The sequence below is a fragment of the Penaeus vannamei genome, chromosome 2 (genome assembly GCF_042767895.1).
Source record: "Penaeus vannamei isolate JL-2024 chromosome 2, ASM4276789v1, whole genome shotgun sequence".
In the NCBI taxonomy this organism is placed as follows: domain Eukaryota; kingdom Metazoa; phylum Arthropoda; class Malacostraca; order Decapoda; family Penaeidae; genus Penaeus; species Penaeus vannamei.
Window position 1 is genome coordinate 8,023,506 of NC_091550.1, and position 7,500 is coordinate 8,031,005.

Consider the following 7,500-nt stretch of genomic DNA (forward strand, 5'->3'; position numbering starts at 1 on the left):
CTGGAGGATCTTCCAGAACTGCAGGGTATATAGGAGTGCTGAGTTTTGTGATACTGATCAAAGATTAGTTGTGGTTATCCTTCATATCCACCTTAAAACTCCCTATTGGTCCAATGATCACTTTAAAGTGTTTCATTTGGACAGGCTGAGTGAGGAGAAGTGTGCCCATCAGTTTGCTGGTGCTCGACAACCTGATGGACCCTGCACTTCTTTGCCCTAAGCTTCATGCACTTATCTCCCTCTCTCACCCATTCTCCCTCCTGCCTTCCTTGTTTTTCAACCAACACTACACCATTTATTCCTCTCTCTCTCTTTCTTTCACCCAACCTTATCCTACCCCTCTCTCCCTTCCTGTCTTCCATCCAGCTCTATAGCATTCTTCCCTCTCTATCTACTACCTAACCCCTATCCCGTCCTTCCCTTCCTGACCACCACCCTCCCCTCTCCTATCATTCCCTCCTTCCCTCCCTTTTCTGCCACCCTCCTCTCTGCCCCTTCTCCCTCCCTGCCAAAGAAGTTACAAAAGAGGGTTAGAGGGATAGAGGGAGGGTTACGTAGGAGAATAAGATGGAAAGGAGAGAGAGAAAACACCTATCCTTTACTTCGATGAATGATAGGGAGAATACAGATAGAGAGGAGGGGGAGTTTTTTTTAATAGGGGGAGGGAGGGAGGGGGTTGAGTATGAAATGGAGGGGGAATACAAAAGACTCAATACAGCTCAAGAGTCGATTGGTGAATGCACTAGGGCAAGACAGTATTTTATCTCACAGGAGATGCTGGAAGCTACAGATACTTGTCGTGCAGCTCATCTGACCGGGGATCGGGATTTACATCTTTCTCAAGTGCGTTATCACTGTTAAGAAGAGACAAGGAACAGTTTACTATGTCTTGCAGAGTAGGTTGAATCACATTTTTAAGTAAATGACCTTCATCCTGCCTACTAAGCCCTGAGAAAGCTGAACTACAAGCCCTCTTCACTGGTGACTGCAGTCCACTCAGTAAGTGGCCAGAACGTTTCAGATCCTGTTGCTGTGCGGGAGTGTTGGGCTGAGTATTTTGAGCAGTTTTGCTAGGTTGATCCACCAACAGTTGATTTGGATGCGGGTAATGTTGAGATTCCATTACCGGACCCACCCATCAGTGTGGATCCAACCTCCTAAACTGAAGTTAAGGGAGCGATCTCCAAGCTGAAGAGTGGTAAATAAGCAGGTATCTGGAGTATCCCAGCTAAACTGTGGTGTGGAGTTTACATGCTGTCCTGGTTGCCATCTGGTAGTCTAGTACCATTCCCCCTAACCTTCTGAGGGATTGATGGGACTGCAGCAATCACCAAGACATCACACTGCTCAGTATACCAGACAAAGTTCTCATTCGCATCCTTCTGAGACGTATCAGAGACAACCTGCTGAGGCACCAGAGGCTGGAACAAACCGGATTCACTCTGGTAAGTCCATATTGATCTCAAGGAGGCGTTTGATATTGTGCATCGGGAATCATTCTGGGAGATCCTGAGGAATTCCAACAGGGATTATTGGACCAATAGCTTTTCAACACTTGCAGGGACTGGATACTGGGCAGAGTTACTGTCCAGTCATTGTAGAGCAACTCTAGGCACTATCAAGGTTACTGACCTTGACTATGCTGATGATGTTGCTATTCTAAGTCTGGAAACCCATTATTTTTGGGACTTGGTAAGAGAACCTGTTTGGTTGGTACGTACTTGCTGCGAGGACATTGAAGTCATAAAGAGCTTTAATTACCTTGGTAATGTATTTCATAACTCTGGGCTGTCAGGATGTCAGCAGATGGATTGGCCTGGCATCAGGGGTCATGAACTCTCCCCAGAAGAATATTTGGAGGTACCTGTGCAGCAGGACCAAGCAACAAGTTTCCAAGGCCTTGATAATCCCAGTTTTACTATTCGGTAGTGAAACCTGGAAATTATTCTGTGCCTTAGAGTCTCATCTTGATGCCTTTTGTAATAGGTCCTTGTGCCAGATCATAGGGTACTCCTGGCGGGTCCACATATCCAACCAACAGTTGCACTGTGAGACTGGCACAGGGCTGTTCGAGACAGCCCTGGGTGAAGAAGGCCAGTGGGACTACCTAGGAAGATGTGGCTTGGGTAGATCGATTAAACCTAATGTAAGGAGCAAGAGATGGGGTGAGTCCCGGCTTGGCGGCCTGCCATGAGGGATCCTTGTAGATGGAAATAAGGGTGGATGCGACTATGCGCCCCCATCGGCATTAGCTCCCATTGATGATAGTAAATAGTCTTATTAATCTTAAGAAAGATTCACCCTGGATTCTAGTGTAATCCAGTGTGCCAAATCTGTTATTTTATTTAATCTAGTCATATGTCACTTAATACTTATTTTACATGTTTTGTAAGTTTTAAACATACATTATTTATTAGGATATTTTTAAAAATCTGTTTCCAACACTTTTTCCTCCAAATTAACAACTTTATTATAACTTTAATGAAAAACAAACCTTAGGCAGTTAGTCATCTCACAGGACTGTTGCCATTATATGCACATATACCAATTTATAACTAGAAAAGCTTAGTAGAAAATGGTTCTCATATCACTGATTTGGTCATTTTAATATGCAGAAAAATTCTCATTTTATGTAGATAGCACGTTTGCCTTTTAGTTCTATTTACCTTTTTTTCTTTATTGATAAGTTCGAACAGCCAGTCAGACCCAGAGATGGCCTGAGTATGTCCTAAAAAGAATGCTATATGAAAAAGACATTATAATATACCCTCATAATCCCTTCTTGTTGTTGATCTCATAATGGGAACTCGTTTGTCATATATTCTAGTGCCTTGGCTTTGTCTGTCTATGCCTCTCATTGCCAAGTCCATGCCAAACCACTGTTGATGTTTGAAATATATTCAGGACAGAGTGGCATTCGGACAACTAAAGTCCTTCAAGCCCTTACTCTTACACAGGGGAATGTGTGACTTAATATCAGCTCACTAATATTTTATAGATGTATATTTATAGTAGTTTATTTGCGTCTATAAGTATTTCCTATAGTAGCATATAGTAGTAGGGATAAATTTGGCTCTGAATTGTGCAGGATTTTTTTTCTCGGATATTAATATTCATACTGTTTTTGTTATTGTAAACATTATGAGAGATCTAAATGAATAAATACACTGAATTTAAGTTATTTTATATTTCCTTATTTGAATTGGATTGATACATGTACTGGATTGTGCATTTGCTTTGTATGTTGTGGGTGTACATAGCCCTAATTTTCGCTGACAAACACTGTCATGCTACACTCTCCTATGACTCCACCCTATTTTGGAGGCGCAGTTATATATAAATTATTGGACCTGGCTGAAGAGCGTGTGGGGTCCTTCTGCCTGTTTTGGAACTGGAAAAAATGGTTCAAATTTGAGGTTATGCATAACGATGTTACTGAGGATATACGCACACACACGCATATATATATATATATATATATATATATATATATATATATATATATATATATATATATATATATATATATATATATATGTATATATATATATATATGTATATATATATATATATATATATATATATATATATATTATATATATATACATATATATAATATATATATATTATATATATATAATATATATATATATATATATATATATATTATATATATATACATATATATACATATCATATATATATACATATATATATACATATCATATTTATATACATATATATATACATATCATATTTATATACATATCATATATATATATATACATATCATATATATATACATATATATATATTATATTATATTATACATATATATATACATATATATAGGCTACAACTTCCAAGGTCATTCCACGGGCCTCCTCCACACGGGAATGTCTAGTGAAGAGCCAACATGTTGTCAGGGAAACGAGCTAGGTGCCCGTATACCCTGAGTTGGTGGTCGCTGATAATGCCAGTCAGCTGGACATAGTCCTGCCAACTGCACCCCATGATCCAGACGTTACAAAAGATAACGAGATGCAACTCCAAGGCACTGGTTAATGTCCAGGTTTCGCTTCCATAGAAGACAGTGACTTAATCCTTCTGCCTAGGTACCAGCACCTACAAATAATCTTGTTGACTAAGTTCATGGCTCCTGCAGCCAGACCAATCCGTCTACTGACTTCTAAGTCTAACAGCCCAAAGTCATGGACTGCACTCAAAGTTATGTAAAGCTCTCTGTGACTTCAAAGTCCTCGCTGAAAGCATTTATCGACTGAACGGGTTCCCCTAACAGGTTTCCAAAATCCTGGATCTTAGTCTTGGTCCAGGAGACCTCTAGGCCCAGGGGCCTTGCTTATTTGCTGACTACATCAAAAGCCGCCATCAGAGATTCCAGGAACTCAGATAGAATAGCAACATAGTCGGCAAAATCGAGGTCCGTGACTTTGATATTGTATCAAGACAATGCAGGCTCGTCCTATGCATATCACCGTTCCTAGGCTAGTGCCAATAGATGTGATGCAGTCCCCTCGTACCGCGGGGACTGCATCCACCCTTTGTTTCCACCTTTTGGGGTCCCTCACGGCAAGCCGCCAGGCAGGAAGCTCCTCACGACAGGTTTGATCGATCTGCCCAAGCCACGACCCCCTAGGTCGTCCCACAGACCTCCTCCACCTAGGGTTGTCTCTTGTAGAGACAACCTGATGGACAGGATCAAACTGTAGGAAACGAGCCAACTGTACCCCATGATCCGGTGCAAGGATTTATTACAGAAGGCATCAAGACGAGACTCCAAGGCCCAGTATAATGTCCAGTTTTCACTACCGTTTAGCAAAACTGGCATTATCAGGGCCTTGATCGATGGCAATTACATGTTTGAATGTGTTTACGTATGTGTGTGTTATTTTTTAAAGATGCCTATAGTTGGCAACACTCTTATAGTGTATGATAAGAGAACGATGCATCTCGTTACTGGTCGAAATTTTGATTGTATTGAAAATAATTAATATTGTTAATTTTTTTATTATTTTCATTATCACTATCATTATAATTATATTATTATTAGCATATATATTATCATTATTGTATTATTATATTATTATTATTGCTAACATTATTATTATAATTATCATTGTCATTAAATAACCTCTCCGATCGGAATCCGAGCCCTCGCCGTTGCAGGCAGGTAATGCTAGACGAACGCTCCACCACTGAGCTACACGACCCACTAAATTGTGCTGCTAGGTAGAGTCTCCAGAGCAGGGGTCGGCAACCTTTTTAAACATGGCGTGCCAGTATTTTTCAACACTGTATACCCAGATGTATTTTCCTGCACATGCATAACATAAATGTAATATTTTTGTAACTCTTAGTATTCTTCGTAACAAAAAATGTATATATTTTTTTTAAAATTTAGACACATTCGTCATATTAATATTTGGACGCACTGAGCTTCAAACAACCCTTAGAGTGATCTGGCTCACATTGGTATATAGATCAAAAGCTGATGGCAATGCCAAGGTTACTTTCTATTTTCTTCATGCAACTGAATTTATCAAGCAGTGGTGTCAGGGAACTTTTGATATGGAGGCTGTATGATCATTCGCAGTAGTTTCCAATATTTCTCGATTTTAAAATTAAGCTGATCATAATAATAAGACTCATATTATTTTGCTGTTTTACGTTTTACTCTGCTCCTCTGATTATAGCATTCCATAGACAAGAGCTCTGCGTGCCAAATCTGGCACTCGTGCCAATGGTTGCCGACATCGGAGAGGTTATTTATTTCTCATATCAGTGCGATAGTGTATTATTCCATCTTTTATTATTATTATCATAATTTTTGTTAGTTATGCATATATGGAAATTTCATCCTTCAAATAGTTGAGCTTCAATTTTTAAGGGAACTTTTTAGAATGCTGTCAGAATTATCCACTTTATTTAAATTATTTTAATATTCCTCTCTTTGTGTTTGCATACATGCATGCAGGATCAGCACATGTAACAATAAAATTCATACATAACCAAACTTTACAAATACAGAGATAAGTTTTGTCGAGAGTTTTATTTACTCCTTTTATAAATGATAACGTAGAGTTCTTAAAAAAGAGAAGTAACCATTTGTTTCTTCAGAACTTTGCCGTTTTAGGCAGGTACTGCATTCCATCTGAATCGAAAGTCCTGAGGAAGGGACGAAAATAACATATAATTCGAAAAAAGACCTAATGCAGAACAATAATGGAAATGAATTATAAATATTACATTATACTACATGAAACTGCTGTATACAGATGTATTTTCGATGAAACAGAAATTCAGAAATATGAATAATGAGTCTTTTTTCCATGTCATTTTTATTCTCACAAAATTGTGGTTTTAATTTCACGTTAATCTTTAAATGTTATTGTCAAATGTTCGCCTCTGAAACGCAAAACAATAAGAATATTTAAATCTACAAACTCTAGCAACATTTATTAACTGCGAGTGTATATAGTTACATACAGAGGCGGGTCTTCCATGGCGGCACAGGGGAGCCCCCCCTGCAGTCTGATTGGCCACCCCGTGTGCCCCCCCCCCCCTACCATGGACCCTTTATATATTAATATATATTCATATATAATATTTATATATGAATATATAATATGTACATATAATGATTTATAATATTCACGCAGCAAGATGAAAATATAAACAATGTGTTACTGTACAATAGTAATATTGAAGTGGGCAGTCTTAATTTTTGTTTCTTTTGGGCTGCCTGCAGATTTATTGTTGTTATCCCCTGTGTCCCCCACCAGAAAATTCGCACACACACACACACGCACACACACACGCACACACGTACACACACCCGCACAAACACACACACACGCACACACACACACACACACAACACACACACACACACACACACACACACACACACACATACACACACACACACACACACACACATGCACACGTACACTACAAATACCCAAAGCAAACATGTCGTGACTGGCGAGCTCATACGACCAGTCAGTAGAATTATAGGCAATAGTATAGTGCTTAAATTCCTTCAACAAAGTTTACAAAGAACTTGGGCATCAAAACAAGGGAAAGGCTAGATCAGCAGCAACTCGAGGTGTCACGACGTATTTTTTTTTTTTTTTTTAAGCACATGGGGTTTATTTTGATGACGTCACAAAAGTTACGGATGCTTTGTGAATGTGGTCGATCATTTTGGTCTTTTCAGTTTTCAAAAAGGATGGCAAATAATTATTCTAATAGGTACATTTTCATTGAACATCAAACCAGACGCCATGACACCACCTCGAGTTGCTGCTGATCTAGCCTTTCCCATCAAAGTAACCGGTCATGGCGAAAGAGAAAAAAAGCGTCATCGTTCAGTCCGCAGCGTTCAAAATCAGAAATTAAATGGACTAACCGCACAGTAGCCGTTATGGCGCTGATCACCCTAACAATTCTTTACAACTTCATTATAAACTGATTGGA

General features: G+C 39.0%; 1 protein-coding gene across 1 annotated transcript in view; it reads left to right on the forward strand.

Annotated features, from left to right (window-relative positions):
• Positions 1 to 237, forward strand: part of LOC113814471 (uncharacterized) — a 14,421-nt gene extending 14,184 nt beyond the window's left edge. Inside the window, exon 8 of the mRNA XM_070129948.1 lies at positions 1 to 237. This exon is cut by the window's left edge and continues 2,254 nt beyond it. The gene's annotated coding sequence lies outside the window, so the exon portion shown is untranslated.
• Positions 238 to 7,500: the final 7,263 nt, after the last annotated feature.